General features: G+C 50.6%; 1 protein-coding gene across 4 annotated transcripts in view; it reads left to right on the forward strand.

The window, feature by feature from the left end:
- SLC4A4 (solute carrier family 4 member 4) overlaps positions 1–24,900 on the forward strand; it is a 199,524-nt gene that overhangs the window by 26,184 nt on the left and 148,440 nt on the right. The window contains exon 1 of one of the 4 annotated variants that reach the window (XM_054065582.1): positions 17,966–18,165. The exons of the other annotated variants lie outside the window; for them this stretch is intronic. The gene's annotated coding sequence lies outside the window, so the exon portion shown is untranslated. Of the gene's footprint in view, positions 1–17,965; positions 18,166–24,900 lie in introns of those variants that run through there. 4 annotated transcript variants of the gene reach the window in all.

The following is a 24,900-nucleotide window of genomic DNA, read 5'->3' on the forward strand; positions in this document are numbered from 1 at the left end:
TCTTAACGGGTTCATTTTGAAAGCCGTGGGCTTGTTAAGCAATAGATTACTTTAAGTTCTCTAGGAAACAAACCTGCACCTTTAAGACTGCGCCCAACTTTCCATCCAGAATGGCTGCAGTGTGCGGCTGGCAAGGCTGTCCCTCCGCTGCAGGGTCTCTGTGCTTCTGTGTCTGTGTGTTTTCAGACCTTCCGAGAAGGAAGTTCTCCTTGCTTCTTGTATGCAGAAATCAAAGCATAGAGAAGTGAAAGAATTCTGACTAGGCTTTCTGGGCAAGTCAGCGGATGAGTGAAATCCTGGTCCCATTGGCAAAACAACTGGGGGGCAGGTTTCTGCACTTCTTAGCATTAGTCATGCAAATTTTTCCTTTCTTCTGTGCTTCTCAAAATACTCTAGAAAAGGAGTTGAGGATCTTTACCCTTGTTCTACAGGCAGGGAAACTCAGGCCACATGCACAGAAATGCCATTTCTCAGGCCATTCAGCAGGGCAGGGAATACATTGCACATTATTTCTGTTTCAGAGGAGAGTTCTGGGCACGAAGTGCCTCTGCCATCCCCTGCCACGCAGCAGCGGGATGAGCAGCTCGTCGGCGCGAGGCAGGGTTTGGGAGCGCTCCATGGCCGTGCTGGTAGCGTGCTGGCTGGGCTGAGAGTCGTTTTCCCCAGTGCCTCACGTCGCTCTGCCTGCGTGTCATCCGAGATGGTGCGAGCAGAGGGAAGCAAGGCGTGCAATGTAATACAAGAGCGCGTGCAGTGAGGACAACGTGTTTCTATAAATATAAGGTGCGGGCACCTGACCCTGACGGGAACCAGAGCAATCGCTATAGCCCACAAGAGATTCTGCTGTTTCTGGAGGGCTAGGATGAGCATCCTCTTCTGGCAAGCAGAAGCTGTAACTTACAGTGTAGATCATCTTCTCTCCATTTCCTTGAGTACCATTTTCCCCTCTGTTCCTCACCAGTATTAATTTTGGGGCTTTATATCCCTGCTTTCTCTCCTCCCAATTGCTTCCTTCACATCACTGCTGTGGTGGGACTCCAGGGGGCCTCTTGCCCATTTCTAACAGCCTAACTCTGCATCCTTCAAAGTCATTTGACATTACCTGCCTCTGATCCAGCAGGAATGGTGACAACCCCTCCTTAGAGCGCTTGACAAGCCTTCCCTGAATACTGACCAAAATCACATGAATAAAATATGTTCAGCAAGGGCCTGGTGCGAGTCCTCAGCCCTGGAGACGGGGTGTGTATAAACCAGTGATTTTATAGCATATAGATCTAATAGCGCATCTTAAAGATATTCTCAGTGCTGCCTCAGCAGTTCCAGCAAATGAAATCAGTTTTTTTTCATGTGTTTGGGACTGAACTGGATGTTTTTCAAGAGAATGTTCTGCTTCCTCATGTTTTGTGTGGGGATTTAGAGGGTGATACGGACACACAGTGAAAGCTAGTGGGTGGGGATGGAGTTGGCCAGAGCGCTGGTCTGATTCCAGCCTCTCATCACTGGGAGGGTGCAAACAGCTTCCTCCCCCCTTCCCAAAGAGCACCTTGGGGAAAGAAGCAGAGAGCTGGGCACAGTGTGGACCGGAGGCTGGCATTGCTTGGTTTTAGGGACTGGGAATGAGCCGCTCCCATCTCTAGTTTCCTGCATCTGCAGGATGGGAGTGCTGCACTGCTGATGCTGACAAGGAGTTGAAAGAGGCGATTCTCAAAGGGAGTAACCAAGAGCGAGGCTGAGGGCTACTCTTCCTGGCATCTGCCACTCCTAAGCACCATGGCTGAGCAGGGGGAGCCTCCTGTATCTCGGAGGAGGAGTGCCTGGTACCGCTCGCCCTCTCCCTGCTGCTAGGCAAGGGGGAGAAGCTGGCAGCAGTGTCTAAGGCAGAGCCGGTAACCTGCTATGGCAGCAGTTCTGCCTTGGCCCTCAAACACATCTTTTTGCGATTGACTGCCTCCTCCGCAGTGTGTACCTTCGCAGGTTTACACCAGTTTCCGAGCCCTTGGTGCGTGCCTGCCTCAGCAGGGGCCCATTTGGTACGTGCAGCTCTGCAAAGCGAGCTCTGGAGACGAGGAGTTGGCTTTCACTTAACCTTTGTATCTCCTTCTGCCATTTATCTTTAAAGGCCCATCTCAAGCGTTCAGTGTGCCCCGTTTCTTGTCTGAAAACCGTGCTAGCTGTGGGAGTCAGAAAGATCCACTTCGAATGCAGTTAAAACCAGCTTTGTTTGTTTTAAACGACCCCCCCACCTGGTATTAATTTCCATGGAGCTGAAGGATTTTAAATTCTCTTGATTTCTGTGATGGCTGCATGCTGAATTTGGAATATTCCCCCTTCCAAACAGAGTTTTAATACATCAGCAGTAAGTTCTTTCCAGTGTACCAAAATCCTTACAAACTGTTATGTCTTAAAGGGGAGAGAACTGCTGAATACTCTGCTCTCTTCTTCTTCTATGCTTTTTCATTCCTTGTCTGTTTTCTTATACATTTGAGTGCAACACATTTCAGTTCTTGATTAGGTGTCCTTGCACTGGCAGCAGCATCGCTTTGGCTCTGTTCCCAAGTACAAATTAATGTAAGGGTGCCACTCTGGCTTTCCAAAGGAAAAAAAAAAAATGGAATAACCTGACAGGCTGGTTGTCAGGCTGCGGTTACGTCTGCAGGTGCATCAGGCTTGGGCGCTATCAGATAACTTGGCAGTAATGACTTCACTGGGGCTGGGTATGAAAACACAGCCGTGTTTCTGTTTCGTAAGGCAGAATCCATTAGAGCTCCTGGAACCCGAGCTGGCTGTGGCAGAAGGAATGGCATGTGGGCAGTCATAAACTCCATCAAAGGTGAACATCGTATGTCCGCAGGGTGAGCTGGTGCTTTGTACTGTGTGGCTGTGGAGTTCTGTGGCAACACTTGCCCAAACCAAGCTCGGTGGGTTTTGGCACTGCAACTTGTGTTCCTCATTGATTGCTATGATGGTAAGCTTGGTAGTTTACTTGGAGAGCTTCAATTGGGAACACATCGCAGTGGCTTGGGAGAAACCTTCTCGGGGGAAGGGAATGCATGGCAAGAGCTGCGTTTAGGAATATGGTGCTTAGGGATGTGGTTTGGCAGTGGACAGGTGAGATTGGACTCGATCTTTAAGGTCTTTTCCAACCAAGTGATTCTATGATTAGACCTGAGATACCTGTAAGGACTCTGTTACACTTTGTCCATAAGCTGTGGAAGACAAGAAATACTGCTGGGAGGGCACAGCTATGCATCCGTGCTTGCAGGGGAACTGGAATGGCTCAGGGATCACGTGGCACTGCAGAAATGAGATGATAGAAGGACCGGGACTGTCTGCAAACAAGAAAACCAGCAAACGTGCCAGCATAACACAGAAAGAAAGTGGTCGGAACATGATAGGCTTGGAAGCAGACAGGGGCGCCTGTGAGGCTGAGAAGAAAAGCTGCTCTGTGTCAGGTACTGTGCAAACGACACTCAAAGCTGAAGAAGCAAAACCTGCCTTCTTGTTGGGTTCCGCTGCTGCTTAGGGGAGCTACACGTTAGGTAGCTTTGTAAATAAGAGGTCCTGTATCACAGCATGCAGACCTGCTGAATTTTCTCTTTCTGCAGCAACTATCCATCGGTTAACTTCTAGGGGCAAAGCTTTCTGTGCTGCATAGTTAATGTGCTGCTCTGGGGGAGGTTTCTGTTGCTTATTACCATTTTTTTAAATCAAAACCACCCTTAAAAGTTTAAAAACTTGTTTCTCCTGTTTCCCAAAAGCTGTAGAAAAAGGCAGCAAGAAACAGTGCTTGTTGTAAAGAGTTAATTACGGAAGGAAAATCCCTTCTGAGGCTTAGCTGAAGGCTAATTATGAGTTTCCATTGCCTGGAGGTACGTTGAGATGAGAGGAAAATGGCTAAGGGACTGGAGCAGGGCTAATGCTGGTTTTGTCCCTGCTGTGCTGCAGGTGACTAAGCCCATTCCTCTCCTTCTGTAAATCCCAGAGAGCAGCACCTGCTCTGTGTGCCCGGTCCACTTGGATGCTGAACACTTGGGAGCAGAGGCTGTCCCCAAGTCTTTGTGCAGCTCAGCAGGGTCACGGTCAAAGCAGGGTGCTGGCAAGTCCTGTGCGGTAATATCCAAATGCTGGAGTCGAAACTGTCGTTGCCCCAGCTACGCTCGCTCCAACGGCTTGGGGAAAGAAAAACAGAGGAAAAAAAGAAAAAGGTACTTCAGCTATAGATGATCTAAGCCGATAGAAGCTGGAAAGGAAGTGCTTTCCAGGAGACTTCTACTGTCCAAGATGGAGGGGAGAAGGGATTTCCTTGGGAACAGCATTCAAGTTCTGTATTTTATCATGTATGCATGCCTTGAAAAGGTGCTCTGTGTGCTCATCTGCCAACAGTACCTGCTGAGCAGGGCTGTGGTGGGTTTCGGTGGAACTGGCAGTAAGGTGCACTCTGTGCTCCGAGAGTGCTGGCTGTGGGCAGACAGTATATCGAGAAAACTTTACCTATCGTAGTGTCTGTGGTGCAGGTTTGTGAAGGCACGTCTCGCTTTTGAGCGAGTGGTCCCTCCTTGCTTTCGGGTACAGGGGCAGGACGAAGACAAGTAGAGATGCCATGAAGACTGAGCAAAGCAATGTAAGGGAGATGCACTGGGCAGTCCGTTGCTGAACCCAGAAGTTGCTGATGCACCTTCAGTGCTTATATGCATTGAAAACCTGAGGAATCTTTGTTCTCTGGCTTGGCCTTGGCTGCAGAGATTCTTCCTGCTTTTCTTCTCACATGGAAACACGCATGCTGAGATTCTGGACAGACAGCCGTGGATGGCAAATCTAGCATGGCCCTGCCTTCAGCGTGTGTGCCAATACTCCTAGGAGGCACCCTGCCACAGAGGGGTGGGCCAGGGGCAGGATGGCCGTGGTGGACCTCCAAGGCACTTCTTCCTCCTTCGGCAAGGGGACTAACAACTCTGCTCTCCTGGCTTTCCAGCCCACCTTGGCTTCGTTCCCTTCCTTCTTTTGTGGTGGCAAGTGTGATCTGGTCTTCATCTGGAGCTGGGCACTGCTCTTCCTTCTCAGCACAGCAGAATTTCTTATTGCTTCTGTTTCTTGGCAGCCTGAAGCCAACTAGGATTGTGTTCCATGTCTTCACACACCTGTGTGTGTGCTGCTGTAAGGTGGTGGGGTCCCGTGGCAGGAGCACAGGCAAGTGTAGTTGGCTCGTTGAGGGACCGTGTCTCCAGGAGAAGTAGCTGAGGTGAGTGGAGTTGAAGGGTCAGGTGCTTGGAGGAAGCCTCCCAGGGGCAGGAGAGCAGCCCAGGTCAGCTCTGCTCAGCCCCAAGACGGGCAGGCTGGACCACGGACAGATAGCTGACACGTATTAATTACAGCCTCACTAGGTGAAGGGCTCAGTTTACACCCAAGGCTTATGCAAAGCAAATTGTAGTAGTGGGATATTCCAATTTGTTCCGGACCCCATGCCCTTGCTGCCAGCAGCAGAAAGGTTAGGTTTGTATGGTTGTGTCCTTATTTTTGCTCTCACGCTGATGGTACCTGGCATTGCTGCTCTTGCTTGGTTTCAGTGGCTTTAACGGAGACACTCACACAGTTGGTTGGTCAACCGAAGCAAAATGTCATAGGGGGGAACTATTTTGATCCCTTTCACTGGGGGGGCAGAGGGGAGGGAAGAAGGGGGCCGTAGTAAATGTCATAACAGACAAGTTAAAAAGTGTTTCTCCGAGCTTGAACAATGTTCGCTGGGCTCTGCCTCTCGCTCTGAGCTGGAGCGAATGTGGAAGGTGAGCTACTGCGAACCAAGCTTTCTCCTCCTGCTGAAGGAACCCAATGGAGCAGCTGGATCTGTGGACAGACTGGAGGTAGGTATGGGCAGCCTTGTCTGGGGCTGGATGCCTAGAGGCAGAATCATCTAGGAAGGATGCAGTGACTTCCAGTCTGAAATCCTAATGCTTCCTTTTCCCTCTGTGGCAGACTTGTTTTTCAGAGTTTTTCCTGTTGATACAGGCCATGACTGGTATAAAACTTTCAGGTGGCATGTTTCTTGCACCAGGTTCCTAGTGTAATGCAGGAGAGCTTTCCAGTCAGTCTTAGGAACTGGAGAGTCCTCTGAAAGCAAGCTCTGGGGTTTTCTCAAGTGGTTGGAAAATCCTGTGCCTCGCAATGTGTTTGAAAGAATCCGAATGTCCAGTGGAAGCTTGTCCATTCTGCCTTGTGTTACTGACGCTGTGTGGGTGATTGTAGAGCAATCTCATGAAAATTCATCTCTTTTTATCCCGCGTATGATCTGTCTCGCCTGTGCTAGAACATAACAGTTACTTCTCGGATAACATCAGGCTTGCGGTTTGTTGTCAGCGGCAAATGCTCTTGCGGAGCCAACTTTTTGATCTGTTTAAATCATTAAGATAAGTGGCATAACATCTCCCTGGAACGTTGTGATGGCAAGATAAACTGTGTTTGGTGGTAGGAAAAGAAAGGTTGTGTGTCTGTCTTGCGCCTTTTGGAAACTGTTGAATGTTTCTAGGCCTTAATCTGCAGCCATAACTACCCAACTCCAGCCTGCAATTAGGAATTGGGAGCAGAGCCAGCCAGTGCTCTGGAGCTGGAACTGATATTCTGACCGTGGTGCAAAACAAAGCCAGGGAGCGGAGCAGCGAAGGGATTTGTTTTGTGATAACTGTGTGGACAAGAAACAATAAGAGACAGAGAAAAACTGGGGCCATGTATAATGGGCCCTGTGTTTCTCAGAGAAGACCTAGTTGGGAAGATGTGGAATAAATAAGTCTTTGAGTCATTCTCTTTTCCATATTCTAAAGCCTCCTAAACGTGTTGTCACAAACCATCTGCATGCTAAACACGTGCAATTTGATAAGGTGTGATAGATTGTGTTATAAGGGTGACAATAATAAGGGCATGTCTAAACACCCAGCAAAGATTTTCCTTCTCTGGTGGAAGTATTTACACATGAAAACAGAGTTTAGGTTGTATCAGCCGAAGCAGCGGGTGATGACACCAAAAGCAGAAGCCTCTAGTAAGGTGAACAACTTTGCAAATGTGAGTCAGTGAGGAGCGAGGCCACATAGGAACCATCAGATGTTTGGCTCTGGATTCAAGAAGGCACAGAAGCCGCTTGGGACCAGCAAACGCCTCCCGGGGGAGTGGAGGAACGAAGGTTCTGGGATCTTTTAAGCTGAGGAAGGGGAGATTGAGATGAGATCTCAGGCAGAAATGTTTTGCTGTGAGGGCGGGGAGGCCCTGGCCCAGGTTGCCCAGAGCAGCCGTGGCTGCCCCATCCCTGGAGGGGTTCCAGGCCAGGTTGGATGGGGCTTGGAGCCCCTGAGCCAGTGGGAGGGGTCCTACCCCGTGGCAGGGGTGGAACTGGGTGGGTTTCGAGATCCCTTCTAATCCAAACCATTCCACGATTCTCTGATTCCACATATTGCTTGTGCCACAGGACGCCCCCAAAGATGGGGATGCCAAGCTACGGGAGAGCTCTGGGTATCTTACCTGGCTGCTACAGCATCTGCTGTGAGATTGAGAGTTTCTGGGCAGCACCTGCCAGTTTTTGAGAAACCTTACCTACTCTTGGGGTCTTTTCCCTGCCACCAGCTGCATCCTGTGCCTGCTCCCATTCTCCAGCATGGATGCAGGGCAGGATGGGCTGGCAGCTGGCCAGGAAGCCCTGGTTGGGACTAAGCCTGCTCTTCCCCGTCGCCCTTGCTGTGAGACAACAACTTGCTCTGGGAGTGCTCCGGGCTGCAGCGCAGGTGAGAATGCAAGAAGTGTAGTGCTGGCTCACAGCCAATGGTATTTCTTCTTACTATTCTTCCTCCTTTTACTTTCTTTCCTCACCTCAAAGCATGGGAAAGTAAGAATTGCATTTTAACCTAGTTTCCAAAATCACTGTAGCATAGACTTGGGAGGAGGGGGGGGAACCACTTAAGACCGAAACCCAGCCATTAGCTCGTACCAGTGGGGCAGGAACATCGGCCGACTGTGAAGAATTATGCACTGACAGACTTGTCGAACAACTGTTATCCTGCGTGTTTTTATGAAAAAGAGTAATTGCAGCTAGCTTTTTTGATATTTGATCTGTGATATGCAAACCTTATACGACAGAGTTCAGGTTGACTTCAGATGAAGTACTCTAAGCATAGATGCTTGTTTAAAGTGCCTCGCTTTTCAGAACTTGGCTGGGGATTTCATGGCAGCCTTTCTTGTGGTTATTTCTGGCACCTCTGGCTGCCAGTTGGAACGCAGGGCTAAAGATACGTGTGGAAATGGAAAGGACTGGGTGTGAGCGCTTGTGTGGAGTAGGAGCCTTTTAATAGAAACAGGCTTGGTTTGAGATGGGGTTTTGAAATGCACGAAGACTTGGGGAGCAGATGTACGCATGAAATCCAAACCAATTTCCTCATTCCGGCTATTAATACGAGAGGGGGAAAAGGTCCTTTGAAGTGATTTCAAACAGCAATTCATGTCCCTTGGAATCTTCCCCATCAACTCAGTCAGAAGTCTTGTTGAGAGAAGGAAGTTGGAATTCAACCTCGCAGAGTCAGACAGGCAACAGAGTGGAAAGAAAAGAGCAGAAGACATTATCCTGAGTGAGGGGAATATAGTTTCCCCAGGTTTTTGCTGTATTACTGTCCTCACTGCCTCTGATGCCACCCTGGCATTCCTTGCCTTCCTGGTGAACCCACTGATGGGCTCACACCCTGCTGTTGTCTAAACTCTCATTTCTGTGTGCGTTCCCTTGGCTTTGGCCACCACTGGGCTGTCTGCAACATGCTTTGTCCATTGGGTTGTGTCAGGGAAGGCTTCCCAAAAGCACATGCTCCGGTGGAGGGTTTGGTTCTGCCTTTGTACACTTGACCCTCGCCCTTCTGGGATCTCACCATGATACACGTTGTGTTAATACATGTCAGGGGGGAGAAGAGTTGAGATGGTGCTTCTTCTAGGGCATAGGTGGCACCTGGAATGGTTGCATGGTAGGCCTAGGAATACCACTGGTGCTCGGACATGTCTGATGGTGTCTGTTGCACTAGAAAAACAAAGGGAGTTGGTGGCCTGCGCCGCGTTCTCCCACAAAAAGCAAGGCTGAAAACGGGAATCATGCCCTGGAAGGCACCTCTTTGCTGCCCTGCTGCAGATAACAGCTTCGTAATAAAGTGCTCTAGTCTTGAAGGAAGGTCTGGTCGATGCCTTGAGGATGGAATGTCCTCTCCTTTAGCGGGGCAGGATGGGTGCCTTGAGGTGGGACTGGAATATGGGGGGAAACGCAGGCAAAAAGTTCAGAGCTCTGAGAGATGGAGATATTCCTTGTATGTTTGTATTAATGAAATGATATGTAAGATTCTCCAAAGGCAATATTTTATTCTGGTGTTGTAAGCATAAAATGAAAGCTTGCCCTTTGACAGCACCACTGTTTTCTTAAAACGCTCCACCAGAACATGCTGTCCCTTCGTATCCATCAATACTGTCATGTCCAGGGTCCCGTACAGCACATGATCGGAATGTTGTCTCAAGACGGTCGTCTCCTGCTGCTAGACAAATGTTGAGGTGAAGCCTGAGCTTATTAGCTTTTAAGGCAGAAGGTATTGTTTCTGCACATTTTTACTTCTTACAGAGCCTTAATTTTTATTAGTCTTAAGCTTGAATTTATTTAGCTTACTGGAAGCCTGCAGAAGCTGAGGCCAACCGCACAGTTCATCTCTCGCTTCCACGTGGCAGCTTGGTCTCCTCAGCCATTCTTGCAGATCAGCGCTTGACACCAAAGCTCTGCTGCCTGCCCTTGCAGAGCACCAGGCCGTCCTTGCCCTTGAACTTCTCCTCAACAAATTGCCTCCTTTCCGTGGAGAGGAGGTAGGGGTTTGCTGTGATGTGGGCTGCTCGTGCAGCCTCCCTCCGGGGACTGCTGCTGGAGGTAACCGCGAGAGGTATTTAAATAGGTGGTTTCAGCAGCAGGTATTGTGGGGAGGGTTCTCCTCGGTGCAGTTCCTCTAAGCTCGCTGGCGTTGCCTTGTGCAGAGTGCACGGCTTGGCTGTTGCTGAACATGGGCAACCACAGTCAGAATCTTGGGCAGGGTTGGCCAGGGAAGGTTCTCATACCTAAATGTCTTCAGAGGGAGCACGTTGCCTTTGGCTGATTTTAGCTCAGGTTTCTTCTCCCTCCCTTTGTGGTGAATCCCTAAGATCTGGGGTTACACACACTGGGGTTACTCCTCATCTGCCTGAGCCTGCAGGAGCTGCTGCAGTGGAGGGCTGGGCTGAAAAGAGGGTTGGAAGAGCAGCCAGCTCCGGCAATGCTTTTTCCCTTCAAGCCTCACGGCTCCTGAGCAGCTTTCTCACAGGCAGCATCGTGTTCTGCTTCCCTTTTCCTCGATCCCGTGCTTCTTGAAACCCCGTCGTGATGGGACAAGGGTTCCCTCAGCAGTGCTGCTCGCTCAGGACATGCTGTGATGAGAGAGGGCAGCTGGTGGGAGGGGGTTTTGTCGGGATCTTCCCAACGCAACACTAGTCCCCTAGCACATGAGACCACTTGTAGGAACGTAGAGTCCTGCACCTTTGGAGGAGCAACCCCCTGCACCAGTACAGGTGAGGAGTTGACTGGTTGGAAAGTAGCTCTGTGGAGGAAGACCTGGGATTCCTGGTGGACAGCAAGCCAGCCATGAGCCAGCAATGTGCCCTTATGTCCAAGAAGGCCGATGGTGCTCCTGCCTTAGCACTGGGTGAGCTCCAGAGGGTCCTGCCAGCCCCACCATTCCAGGATCCCGCGGATGCTGGCTGTGACAGCAGCCAAGGTGTCAGGGCTGCTGGATGCACCCTTCGTGTGCCCAGGAGGGACAGGGCAAAGCCTCTGCTCCTAACAGCGACTGTCCTGTCGTGGTTGTGATCTCAGTGACAGAGAGGAGAAGGGTTTATGGGAGGTTGGTTTCTTTAGGTTTTGGCTGGGACAACATATTTATCCCCTTTCACTCAGACTCTGCTTTCTTCTTCTGTTTGCTCTCCAGCCTGTCCAAAAGTGGCACAGACCTTTTGGAGCTACATGTGTGCCTGAGGAACTGTAGTTTGCTATAAAATAGCCTGGTTTTGTTGGAATTACCAACCAAAAAACTTAAAAATCGTTAGGTTCTCAAAGGTTTACTTATAGAGCACAAATTTCTGGAGAAGTATAACCTGGTTCTAAATGTTTAAGTTACTTGCAAGACCCAGTTGCTCTGGTAGAGCCTTTTTCTCCGTATTAAAAGAGCGCCCCCCGGGGGAACACCAGGCAGTGCTCTCAAAGCTCATCCATGGGAACACTGTTACTCACCGGGAAGAAAGAGTCTGGGTGGTTACCATAGGAGAATGGTTAAAGGCAAAGAGCTGAGATGAACCGAAAAGATGAAGAAGAAATGTTTAGATGAATGTCTGTGGTTTAAATTGGCTAAGAAGGGGAAAACAGCGTTCCAAGAACAATAACCCCAGAAGTACTGGAAATCAATTAATGGTTAATTACTGCAGCCAAGCAATAGGGGTGCAGAAAGGAGAGCTGGGGGAGGGGCTCATGATCACGGAGTGCAGGGATAGGATGAGGGGGAACAGTTTTCAGCTGAAAGAGGGGAGATTGAGATGAGATCTTAGGGAGAAATGCTTTGCTGTGAGGGCGGGGAGGCCCTGGCCCAGGTTGCTCAGGGGAGCTGTGGCTGCCCCATCCCTGAAGGGGTTCCAGGCCAGGTTGGATGGGGCTTGGACCTACCAGGTCCAGTGGGAGGGGTCCCTCTCCATGACCGGGGTGGAACTGGATGGGCTTTGAGGTCCCTTCAGATGCAAACCATTCTGTGATCTCCCCAGACTTCACGATGTAGTTTCCTGTTGTGGTGGTTCAATAGCTTTTTCTGAAATCTCTGTCACAAGACGTCACCTGAGAGGGACACTCAGTGGTAGAAAGAGTTTAATTAAGCAGAGAAGGTGGTCGTTTATCGGTACAGCACCTGTATTACTGATGTGGCCGTCAGAATAAGAGGGAGCCACCCACATCTTGACTTCATGGTTGTTGAGGTGGCAAATATGTTTATCAAAGGCATTTCCTGTGGCTATTCAGGTTGTAGCTTATTCCATCACAGAAGTTTTGCTCTGTTTCATCTGATTCATCCATAAGCAAAGCCTTTCCGATCCTGTGGTGCAGTTGTGGGTGCATTTGCCTTGTGAAGAGAGCGCTCCCCAGCAGGAGGGACTTAACAGAGAAGTTGCTTTTCACTGTGCCATGCTGTGTGTTGGATTTCCTGCTGCTGCCATTTGGCATCTCCAGACTCCTGGGGAGGTGTCTACAACATTTCATTGTGATGGAGGCTGTCAGATCCAGGGCACCTTTCGAAGGTGACTGTAATGTCTCATCTTCGATGTTACCAACCAGAACGCTCAGATTTGAATCCCTTTGCTAAGCCTCAAGCTATCCTTTCTCTTGTGAGCAATTGCATTGAGAGGGAAGTTCTGTTTCAGAATTGCCTCTCCGTCTTCCACCTCTCAGGGTCTCAGTGCGGTTATGTGTCCAGCTGGGATTATTTTGCATCAGAAGATGTAGTCCCGAATCAGGAGGGTGACAGTCACCTGCCACTGAGGCTGCTCTTAGCCGCAGGGTATTCGGTGCCTGAGGCTGGTTGTTATCATTGTCAGAGAGGCAAGGAGTCAGTCTTAGAGGAGGAGAGGTTGTTTCCCTGATGTCCATTACCTCCTAACCCTGATGCTGTTCACCATATCGTCGTTGGAAGGTGCCTTCAGCCAGAGGGTGAGGAGGCTCATGGAGAGGCTTCTAGTTTTTGACAGTCAGTGCAAGTTTTGTCTGTGCTAATCATGACGGTGGACTTGAGAGTGGGCGAGAGCTCTCCATGTCCTTCCCATCAGCAATAAAATCCTAGGAGCATTCCCAAGCTGGTGCACAGTAAGAAGGATTTTGATAAAGATGATGGTTAATACTTTGTAAGGATTTGGTGCTCAGAAGATTCGGTCTGGACAGAGTACAGGTGGTGTACAAAAAGACTAGAGGGCATGTTGGCCCGTGCCTCGGGGCTTTCGTTTTTTTGTCACAGGATGCCAATAACTGAGGAATGAGGAAGAGAAACTCACCTAAATGAATGCTGGGAGAGGAACTGGGAAAAGAATAAATCCTCCTGACATAATTACAGCTCCTCTCGTTAGCAGCCCAGCCGTACGTCACACAGCAAAGGGCTTCCAGTTCTGTTCCCAGTTTCCATGTAGATGCTGCCAGCCTCGTGCTACAGGGGGTTGACTTGAGCCCTGTGAGTTCTCTTCTGTCCCGAGAGGTGCGAAAACCCTGTGTCCCTTGTGGTGTGCTTTCTGCAGGAACTCGCTGTGAAGCAGAGGAGGAGCAATGTGTTTGAAAGTACAGAAGTGCTTCAGCCGGCCGGGCTGCTCCGTTCTCTAGCCCTCTCCTCCTTTACTCATCCTAGAGGGAGTGCATATTTGCTGTTCCAGTGCCCCAGCAGTTGGAGGTGGCGGAAGCGTATTTCAGCATCCTATGCTCTGGTGGTTTTTGTGGGTGTATAAACAAACACGCTGTCTTTATTTTAACAAAGCCCTATGTTTTTGGCTTTCTGACTGAGGGCTGGTTTGGCTTTATGCCCTCTAACACAGTGCAGGACACAGCCTCGGGCGTATGAAACCCGTTCCCTTTGCTCGCCGCTCCTGAGGCCGGGGACTCGAGCTGGCTTGCAGAGACCTCACCTTGCTCGCTTCAAAGGGGCCACCACCGCCTGCCCTCTCCGGGGGTGGCAGCTGGGGATGCTCTAGTGGGGAGAAGCTGGGTTGCTGAGCTGATCTGGGGGTGCCTGTGCCTGGGAAAGGGGGGTGAGTCCAGCAGAGGGCCCCCGAGCAGCACCACAGCCCCGGGCTGGGTGGCACTGCCATCCCTGCTTTTGGTGGGCTCTGGTCAGGGTGCCCCGATGTTGGGGCTCTGAGTGGGCTGCGATCAGGGTGTCCCTGATGTTCTGGCTCTGGTCAGGTGCCCCGATGTTGGGGCTCTGAGTGGGCCGTGATCAGGGTGTCCCCGATGTTCTGGCTCTGGGCAGGGTGCCCCAATGTTGGGGCTCTGAGTGGGCCGTGATCAGGGTGTCCCTGATGTTCTGGCTCTGGGCAGGGTGCCCCAATGTTGGGGCTCTGAGTGGGCCGTGATCAGGGTGTCCCTGATGTTCTGGCTCTGGTCAGGGTGCCCCGATGTTGGGGCTCTGGGTGGGCTGCGATCAGGGTGTCCCTGATGTTCTGGCTCTGGGGGGGCTCCAGGCTGGGTCCTGGGCAGCTCAGGGGCTCCTGGCAGCCCTGCTGTTACCGTGTGTGATAAGTGTGAACGAGTTGCTCTTGCTGGAAAGGTAAATTTTGTCAAGAAATATAATTTTGTCAGGAAACACAGCCCTGGAGGGCAGTCAGGGAGAGACTGTTGAGGCTTACCTGTAGGTCTGTGTAAAGAATGAACTTGAGGTGCTTCCCAGACCGTTGGAACCCACCATTTGCTTTCACATATTCTTATCTCCAGGTGTTTACCTTCCAACCTTAACTAGAGATCTACTGGAAAGACTTTTGAGGTGAAGAGGCTGTGCTATAGGAGTGATCGGGAGGTACCAGCAGGACGTGACCCAGACTGTAAAACCCCCATAGTTCTCTTCTCCTTTCAACGTGAACAGAGAGCCTGCTGTGGCCTGTGTGGCTCTCAAAGTGAGCCAGGACTGCTCGCTGCTCTCAAGCAGATGTATAATTAATCATAAGCACATCAAGCACACATCACAAAAAAAGACAGCAACAGCTTTAGGGCTTCAGCGTTCGATTCTGCCTTGCCTCAGCTGAATGTTTTTCAGCACCTCCTGTTCCTGCCTCCTTTGAAAGATGAAAGCGTGAGCTGTGGCAGGGGAAGTCAGCTGGAATTTGGCAATTTGGGCCCTGCATGTGGTTCCGCAGCGCGTGGGCAGGCACTCAGGGGGCTGAATGAGGGCTCTGACCAAGTTGGAAAAGGCAGCTCCCTGGTGGATGTGGGTTTTGCAGTGAACTGAGGCAGGACTGGGGGGAAAAAAGCAGAACCTGCTCATCAAGTTCCACAAGGCAATAGGTTTTCTGACACTTTAATAACCGGCTATCAGGTAATGCTTGCTGAGATGTTGAGCTATGTCTGGATTTCTGGGAAAATGGATGGAAAGGCAGGACAAGTCCTGATTTTTGGCGAGTTGAACACAAGTAAGGAATACAAATATGAGAGCTACGGAGTTGTTTTTCATGGTTGCCCTTGGAAATGGGTGCTTTTGGATTCATTCAGCTGTAACACCAAGGAATGTAATGCAGGCATGGGTTCCATTGAGTCCAACAGCCAGAACAAGCCGAGTGCCAATACCTTAGAACCAAACAAAGAGCCTCAAGGCCCTTAGGAATAGCTACGATCAAGGGCTGAGTCCTGAAAGTATGGGTGACTGGTTTTGTTGATGCAGAGGGGATTACTCGCATGCACAAGTGTGCTCAGGGCTGAGCCTGCTTTTGTAAACGAGGACTTGGCGCTGGCCATTTGTCAACAAAGAAAGACACACAAAGCTCTTGGACGAGCACAACTGTGGTCCCTCTGCCTCTAGTTCTCACTGTTGAAATAGTTTTATCCTTGGCAACTTCCTGACTTAGGCTGTATTACTCCTGCCTGAATCCACTGCGAATATTTTATCGCTGGGTACCCTGCACAAAACCCGGGAAAGGCAGGAGCTGCCAGCTTCCATCTAGTTCAGCATCGTCCCTGACTGACAATGCTGTGGTCAGCATGAGCGTCTCTGAGCAGAACCAGAACGGCTGCGAGATATATTTATGGAATAACCTGCCCACAGGGAAAGTTTTACCCTCCCAGTTCCACTGAGCATGTGCGTTTGTGTTCTCTGATCTTCACCATCATAACTTGGGCTGTTCCCGTTATCCGTGTGCACGCAAACGCTGTCATTGACAGCGACACTTTATTTGACCTCACAGGAAAATTGTGTGCTGGATGAGAAGGCAGAACAATAATTTCAGCGTACGAGCAGACATTTAGTTGATGGTGGCGTCGTGTCCGCTGCCGTGGTTGGGGCAGCCTTGCCTTGCCTTGTTGGCGAGGGCGGTTGGCTTTAGCTAAGGCCGTGGGCACACCTTTCCGTCACAAAGTCGTTGTGCACAGGGCTGAAGCCAACTGACTTAAAGACGGGTTTAAACAGCCCGGCAAAGGCTTCCCAAACTGTTACCTTCAGAGAACTGCTTGGCCTCTGGACTTAAGGACTCCTGGAAATGGTTTTGGTAGGGTTTTAGGTCATTGAATGTAGTGATGGTGTATTAGAAGATGACTTAAAATCAAGCATCCTAAGGCCAAAGCATTTTTCAGGCAGGATATTGAATGCTTAGGTTTGAGATGGCAGTGTTAGAGGCGACAGTGAATTGTGAGGAAGTGGAATCGGTATGAGAGCTATTTAGATTTGTCACTAACATAGCGAGGGAGGAGCCAGCTGCTGAGGACCACCCAAGAGGGTCTTTCAGTGAGGGGTCTGAACACAAGGGGATCCTAAAGCCCCATCAGTTGTCTGAGTGGCAGGAAGCAACAGCCATCTTCTGTAATAGCTAGTGCATCTTTTCTTTAGGAGCTTCCCAGTCCGTTTGTAAAGAGAAGTGAAGCTGAAGGTACCAACTGACTTGGAATATCATTAGGGAGTTAAAGCATGAAGAGAGCAGTTCTTCGTTCCGAGCCGCTGCCTGCGCCTTTGCAAGGGGGGAAGATGTGTAGCTATTTGGGTGTGGACTCGAGTATACAAAGCTGCTCAAGTCAGTGCTTGGCTTTTGTGTGAATACAGGGGCTGTCAGAGTCCAAATGAAGCGTAGCTCCAGGTGATGGAGGTCATCGCTGTGCCATCGGGAAACCCCTGGTTGTTTCAGAAGAGGCACTTAGGGAATTTGATTTATTAAAGGGGGCAGAGGAGCCCCAGTCTTGACCAGGTCTTGTGCAGACCATACGCCTGAGATCTTTAGCAAGACATTAGGGAAGAGGTGAAGGGACAGAGGCTTAAAGACGATTCCCTGTTTTCAGGGGCTGGGGAAAGCGTGGGGGCAGCAGGGAGGGGGCAAGGAATTCAGCAGGGAGATCTCTCCTGCAGTGTGCTCGCTCTGGGCTGCAAGTGCTGTGGTTTCTGTTTGCTGCTGCTTTTTGCCTGTCCAACAGATTGCGTGTTATTCCCTAATACAGAATTTGGATGGGTGACAGCAGCGGAGCTTGCCTGGTAGCTGAAGATGAGCTGAAGAGACTGTTGCCACGTGGTAATCATAAACCTTGCTGAAGTAGAGGTTTTCCTCTGCAGAGAACATCAGCCTTCCTTGTTCCCCCGAGCATCCATGTCCTTTCCTGCTGGTGGATTCCCGTTCTGCCGTACTGGTTGGCTCTTTGCAGAACCCTGATGCTTAAAACTCCTGTATGGATCTTGTACCTTGGGCCAGGACGGTCAAGCTAAGGCACAAGAGCTGTAGCTCACCCAACGAGAGTTGGGATCCTGGAATGGTTTGGGTCGGAAGGGACCTCAGAGATTATATAGAATCATGGAATAGTTTGGGTTGGAAGGGACCTCAAAGATTGTATAGAATAATGGAACGCTTTAGGTTAGAAGGAATCTCGAAACCCACGCAGTGCCACCCGGTGCCACGGGCAGGGACCCCTCCCGCCGGACCGGGGGCTCCAAGCCCCGTCCAGGCTGGCCTGGGACACCCCCAGGGATGGTTAGTCGGTATCCTGACCCCCCTGGGATGCCTGCACGGGTGCTCTCTTCCCGCGCAGCTCCGGGAAGGACTCTTTGAGGGGCAGTCCGCGCCGTGCGGAGGGCGGGGGCCGGGCCAGGGCGTGTCGGTGCGGGGGGCGAAGGCGGAGCGCCCCCGGCCCCAGGCTGGCTCCCGCCCGCTCCGGCCGGGGCTCCCGGGCCGGGGCAGCCCCGCCGCCTCTCCCCGCCCCGGCGGCCGCAGAGGGGGGGCTGGGCCGGGCTGGCAGCGGGGCGAGGGGCCGGCCGAGCCCGCGGGCGGCTATAAAGGCGGCGGGGCAGGGCTCGCAGCCGCTCCCGCCGCTCCCGCCGCCCGTCTCTCGTCTCGCCGCTCGCCCCGCGCCACCGCCGAGCTGGAGGAGCGCCGCAGGTCCCAGTCCCGCAGGTGAGCGCCCCGGGCGGCTTCGGCCCGCGCTGCAGGGAGCCGTGCCCGCAGCGACCCGCTCTCCGCCCCGGTGCCCGCGCCGCCGCCTCCTCGGCTCCCGCTCGGCCCGGCGCGAACGCGGGAACGGGAATGTAATCACCCCGCTGTCCGCATGCCGTTGGGTTTGGTGGTCTGTTCTCCGACAGCGTTAGTGGGGAGCGGCTTTCCCCCTCGGTAGGAGCGCATCCCTTTAGCGCTCGGGATGCGCCGAGGCTGCTGCGGGGCGGGAGCGGCGCTGCGCTCCGCGGCGGCCTCGGACCGTCCCGCAGAGCCGCGTGCGGGGGAGCACCGGGCGGGACCCCACGGGCGGGACCCCAGCGCTGCCCTCGCCGCTCCGGCGCCCTCCGGGAGCGGCTCCCCGCAGCCTCCCTCCCGGCCGAGTTGGCCCCGCACGTTCCCCTCGGCGTCTGATCGTGGCTGCTGCGTAGAGGCTGCTCGCTGCTGCGCGGCTTTAACACGCGTGTTTTCTGTTCGGAAAACAAAAAGAAGGAACTTGGCTGGATTTAGCAAAATGTGCAGAGTTGCACAGCGTGAGCCTGAACGGAGTTTGCTGCTTGGTGGGTGCGGGGGTGATGCTCTGCGGGGATGTGCTGGGTTCTTATTGAGGTGGATAATCAGAAGGGAATTGTTTGTGCGTTAAGGACGAGGTACAGCGGCACCTCCGACCCCCGTCCCCCCCATCCCGAGCCCCGGCAACTGCTGAGTGGGAGACTTGGTGGTGTCCTGACAGCGTCCAGTCACCTGCGGGATGATTGAATGGGATTGCTTTCATCTGTGTGTCTGTGAGCAGATCTGTTCCAGTCTGCCCTCCCTTCTGCTGCCAGTCGGCGCTGGAGCAAGTGCTGAAGGGCTTCCCTAGGGAATGCTGTCACGCCAGAAGATGGTAGAGTTTGGTTTGCAAGGTTTTTCTTTCAGCTGGTGAGTTTAGTGCTCAGTAGCTCCAGTGCCTGTGGGTGTCAGAGGGACCCGAAGGGCTGATGCTGGTATTGCCTGCAGCGGGGCTCTCGCTCCATCAGACATAGATGCGGAGTAAATCCTGACTTCCAAATTTCCTAAAAAATACCTTGGGAAGGATTTGCTTGCAACTGATCCACCGCTCCTGCAGAGTGGGAATGTCATGTTTGGAACAGCAGTGCCTGGGCTTGCAGGAAGAGGCTCCTCTAAGCTACGTTTCCCAGACTGCAAGGAGCTGGCTACTGTGGAGGAATGACCAGTAGTTGAGGACGAGCCAGCAGCGAGGGGTGTTGCTGCTGCTGGGGTTAAGAGTGGGCATGGAAGGAATTATGGATTGGCTTTCTGCTGGAGGCAGGAGGGATGAAGTTCTCACTTCTGTGCACTCCTGGCAGCTCCCCGCCTGGTGCACGTCCCTTGAGCTCCCGGCAGGTTGTTCTGCAGCTCATAACTCTGCAGATTTTTCCTTTAAACTTTCATGTTATGACCTTAAATCCTGAAAGTCCTCAGCAGTCAGACTCTGAAACTCTCATACACTGGTGTTGTGTAGCGATATCCTCACAGTGGGTCTTTAGCTCTGTAGAGGAGCTTTCAGAATGCACTTTCCCAGCCCTGCTGTGGGTGCAAGGTAAACGCTTCGGTCACAGATGTCTTATGGCGATAGGGAAGGGTTGAATTTCTGCACAAAGTGCAGCTCAGAGACAAACATCCCTGTGAGAAGGGAGAAGCTGCCGCTCCTTTTGTTTCCTGATCTCACGACTTATCAGAGAGGGCGCCTTGCTCACGCGCTGGTCTTCGAGCTGGTTGTGTGTCTGGCTACTGGATGTGTAACTGCTCTGCCACCCTGAAGGCCCATAACAAATGCCAAGCTGAGAGGCGTTTGGGGCAAAGTTGTGAATGAGGAGTGCTGTGGGAGAGAGGAAAGGGAACCTGTGTTTATTTTTCTCCTGATATCTCTGCAAACAGCTCTTCTCTTAGCAGTTCTGAGCCAGAGCTGGAGGTGCCGGCCTGCCAGACGGAAGCAGTTGCGAGGGTGAGGTGCTGCCTTGGTGGGCCAAGATGGAATAACTGCTTCAGGAAGGTGGATATTCCTGTGGGTACGGAAAGTGATGGTTTTGCTCCTGGTGTGGATTTGGTAGTCTTCCAATCTTCTTTGTCTAATCTAATGTGTTAAGTTTTACATTCTTGCATTGTTCATGCCCCCATCAAACACAGCATAGCACAGCGTGTGTGCTGGAATCCCTCCTTAGGGGCTGGGAACACTGGAGGAGTTAAGGCTGGCTTTGAAGATGTCTTGTTGAAGGGGCACTCGCAGTGTTCTAACTCTGGTGCTGTGGCATCGGGCTGTGGCGTTGGTAGAAAATGACTTCATTGCCTTAGCGAGATAGCATCCTCGTCACGCTCCAGCGCCCTGCCTTTCACATGTTTTCTTTGCGCATTAGGTTCAGAATTTGAACTCTTGCTTTGAGCGAATTATAAAGGGTTCTGATAACTACTATCAGGTTCTCTCGGCCAAAGTCAATTAGCTGCTTCCGGCTCCAAACCCATTTAGAAGGCTCAAAAGGGAGTGCTCTCTGAAAATCCAGTAATAGCAGTTACGGTTGGTATTGATAAAGGAGCGCTGCTCTGGCATTGTGCTGCTTCTGGTGGAAGGAAAGCTTCTCTTTTGTGCTCCTTCTAAATAGCAGAACTCGAATGAGGAGGCAGAGCTCTCTCTCTCTTAACTGTAGTTCACTCTGTGGCTTGAAACGAAAATAAAATTCCAAGGTTGTGGTGAAGTCCTAGAGCCGCTCAAAGAAAAGCTTCTGCCCCCTTGCCCTTGAACTTTGAGTTGCCGTAGCATCTCATTTCTACTGAGTTTGCTCAGGGTTGTGTGCAGTCGGTGGCAGGAATACTTTTATTACTCTTGGACAGTGTCAGAGACAATTATGGCACCCGTAAGTGGGTGATAAACCAGTGCGTGGCATAAGTGAAAAGCTACGGAATTTGAAGAAGACGTTGTTAAAACCATACTGGAGCCTGCCAGGTGCTTGCCCTCGGGTAGGTCTCTACCGTGGTCTCTCCAGACCCCGAAGACTGACTGCTTAGTGGTGGCCTCAAGGAGCAGCTGTAGTCTTTCAGATCAAAGCTTGCGTGGAGGTTGAGGTCAAAGATATGACCTTGAAAATCAGTGCTTGATCTTCATTATTATGAAACTATCTCTCATGATAGAAGCCGTTGGTACAGGATGGCTTTTGGGGTCCTGGAGGGTGCGCACTGTCCGTCACGTCCGGCGTTTCTGAACCAAGTGGCTACGTGGTGACTGGCTGAGCCGGGCAGCCCTGTGGTGTCGTTTCTCTTCTTGTTTTCAGTGGCCCAGTTACATCTCTGGAGGGAGGGAGATGCCTTTGAATTCCTCTCCTGTGATCACTAGTTTTTCCCAGAAGGAACTCTTTAGTCCACAGGATTTTCAGAGGGGAGAGTTTGTGTGAGTTTTGTGGGAGAAACAGCAGGAAATCAGGGAAGCCAACATCTCGGTTCTTGGTACATGGTTCTGTTTGGTTTGGAACTGGGGGTTTCTGTCCAAATTTCGGGCTGCATAAATAACAGGAGAGCAGGACTCGGATTGTACAGTGGTCAGCTGTGAGCTGTGCTCTTTGAGTGTGGCCAACCTCTCGGAGCACACCTGAGAAGGTGGGAATTAGCCCTATTGCCAATAGATTTTCTCACCAGAAAAGTCAGGAAAGATTATCTGACATGACCAAAATTAGAGTCTGTAATAATCTGTTGCTCGACTGAACTTTCAGCCCCTCAGTTCCCAGCACGTGTGCTGCTCGCAGAGCTGATTCTGCTGCAAAAGTAAAGGACAGACTGAAGGGTAGGGTTTTCTTAATGCGTGTCTATTATTTACATGTATAAATGCGTGCAAAGAGAGGGAGGCTGTGGCTAATCCATGTGTTCACTACTCCTAAGGAAGTTCCTTAAAGGGGAATCTTCTGACTTGCAGCATTTCAAATCCTAGCTTTATTTTAGAGCTACGTTTATGGGGGATCGGGACATACGTCTATTTTGCTGCCATATAATATAAATTCTCAGTATTAAATCTGACTTGAAAAAAGCTTTACATGTCTTTCTGTAAGTACAGATCCATACAGTTTGCATCACTAGCGAGTCTTGAAAAACTGAACTTAGTGGGGGTGGGAATTGCTCACATGCCTTCTCCTGACACCGAGGACTGCTACAATCACTTTATTCTCTTATTAATGATAATTATAGAAATAGCTTCATTGGATTCTAATGTTACCATAATAAAGGAAAATATTCTGAAATACTCCGAAATGTAAAATGTTGGCTGGATGAATTATATAACTTTCCTTGCCTTTTCTTCTTGCAAGGTACTGTCCTAGTGAATGTTTTGTCTGGCTTTCAGGGAAGAAAAGCTTGGATCCAGCCAGAGACTATGAAACAAAGTGCATTGCTTTGTAACATGGAGCAGGTTTGTCTGTGTTGCTCCTTTGTAGACGTACTTGAGGACTGCTTTTCCAGCGTACTCAGTTATTATTTTCCTTCCTATGAGCTATGGATTTCTTTGCTACGTTTTTTTTTTTGAGCGTGGTTTTGAATTTTTGGGGTTTTTTTTGAGCTGTTTGAGCATTCCTATCGCTAAATGTGCGACTTGGCTATTTCCACAATCGGCCTGGCTATGGACACAAATAATCATGGGTGGAAAAGTGTGCTCTGGGGGCCATAGTGGGAGTAGCCCCTCTTTTTTTAACCTGGGGAAAAGGACTGTTCTCATCTGTGGAATTAATGAAACAGGCTGACGTTTTATTGTTCCCCAGCGGAGATTGAGTTTGACTTTCTTTTACAAGCTGTCACAATGAGCTGGAGTTAGGCCAGAAACCCAGGGGTTTGCAGGTGCGACAGGTTTTGGCTTTTTTCTCTTAAAAATGACTCCCGTGGCATAGTCTGTCTTCTTCTACTTCTGTTTTCTGAGCAAAACAGGCAAACTTATTGATTTCCATGACTGTGCGGGTGTGTATCCTCAGGTCAAAGATGATGACTGGAGTCTTGTGGGTCGAGTAATAGTCTGGATTAAAATGCTCATGTTATGTCTGGTTTGTGCAGTAGGTGCAGGGACAGAGCTTGCCGGTGGTTTTCAGTGCGACTCAGAGATAAAAGAATTTTCACCTTCAGTTTTATCTGAACTTAATTTTTATCATCTCTTTGCTGATCTGAGTCTCTAATTTCAACTTTTAACCTTGAACAGAAGGTTGCAAAATTAACGGCTTTTATTGTCTCTGTGACTGTATAACCCTTCAGACATTGCCAGCCTCAATCCATAAGCGTAGAGATCTTTCATCAAGGTTGCTCAATACGAGAAGACTGCATTGGCAAACGGCTGCTCAGAGCTCAAGGAAAAGCAGCGCTTGAAGATATTAAACCTGTTTTGTTTGCACAGGAATGGGATGAAAGCATACTTCTCAGACAGGAACCATACATGCAAGTTTTGCGTAGGTCTCCCGGTTGGCAAATTTGGTGATGGGGAAGTGGGTTTTGCCCAGATTGTTGTTAAATTTGAACAGTCTATCACTTCCAGGTTTGACAGTCCCTGCATTCAGCACAGCTGACTAACAGTAGCGCTCTTCAACAGCCCGGCCTGTGTCTTTCTAGGCAGAAACAATAATGGCAATGAAAAAATAGATGGGTACTTTGTTCTCTGCTGTCCCCACCGAAGCTCCATTCCAAAGCCTTAACGGCACAACAATACAGCCTGTAGTGCCCTGGGAGTAGTTCCACATTAATTGTTTAGCATCTCGTGATCTGTTAGGCTGGGGTTTGTGAGCAATAAACAAACTTGAGGAGCATTGTCCCTGGCGAAGCTTGAATGTGGTGCCCAACAGAAGCGGTGCCAGATGCCTTGCCGATAGGTGAGCTCAAAAAAGGCAGTGATGTGGATGGAGTTTCAGTGCAGTGTGCGTGTACTGATGCCTAGAGAAAACTGGGAAATCCAAAGCTGTGCCGTCGCAGTGCGACAGTGTGGTTTGTGTCGTTGGTGATGGTGTGGTGGTCTCCAGTTCTGAAACCAGTTTGTGAGGTCTTCATTTCTGCAGGGCTGCGTGCTTAGATCCCACCAAGCACTTGAGACTTCTGGCCCTGAGGCAATCCGTTTGATTGACCTTTAAGGCGAGGCTGAAGTGCTGGGCTGGACCGAGTCCTGTGTGAGTAACTCGTGGTATCAACAGGAGAAAAGCGTACTGAGATAGCACTGTGAGTGGAGAGAACTGATCGAATGGGGCCGGAGTGGGGTAGGAACAAAGTCTAGGTTGCAGCCCTGAGCTGCTCATGGGTGGGGTTGAAAATCGATGGAAGACCAGTGCAAAGTCTTGAACGTGGCTTTGATAGGGACTTGAGGAATGGAGTCAGAGAGGGGTGGTAGAATAGCACAGCTAGTTAGGACAGAGTAGAATATCTCAGTTGGAAGGAATATATACTAACAGGCTGCCCTGGGAGGTGGTCGAGACCCCTTCCCTGGAGGTGCTGAGGGGTATGGTTTAGGGAGCGTTAGGAATGGTTGGACTCGATAATCCAGCGGGTCCTTTCCAACCTGGTGATTCTATGAATCTGTGATTCTATATTGGTTGTTCAGCTGTCTGGATTGTGTTCTGTCACGGTTCACCTGTAGACTGCTCAGATGGCATCACTGGTTTTGTTGAGAAAACATCTTGAACAGACGGATGTTGTTAGCAGAGCATTGACTTTAAA

The sequence above is a fragment of the Cuculus canorus genome, chromosome 4 (genome assembly GCF_017976375.1).
Source record: "Cuculus canorus isolate bCucCan1 chromosome 4, bCucCan1.pri, whole genome shotgun sequence".
Taxonomy (NCBI): Eukaryota; Metazoa; Chordata; class Aves; order Cuculiformes; family Cuculidae; genus Cuculus; species Cuculus canorus.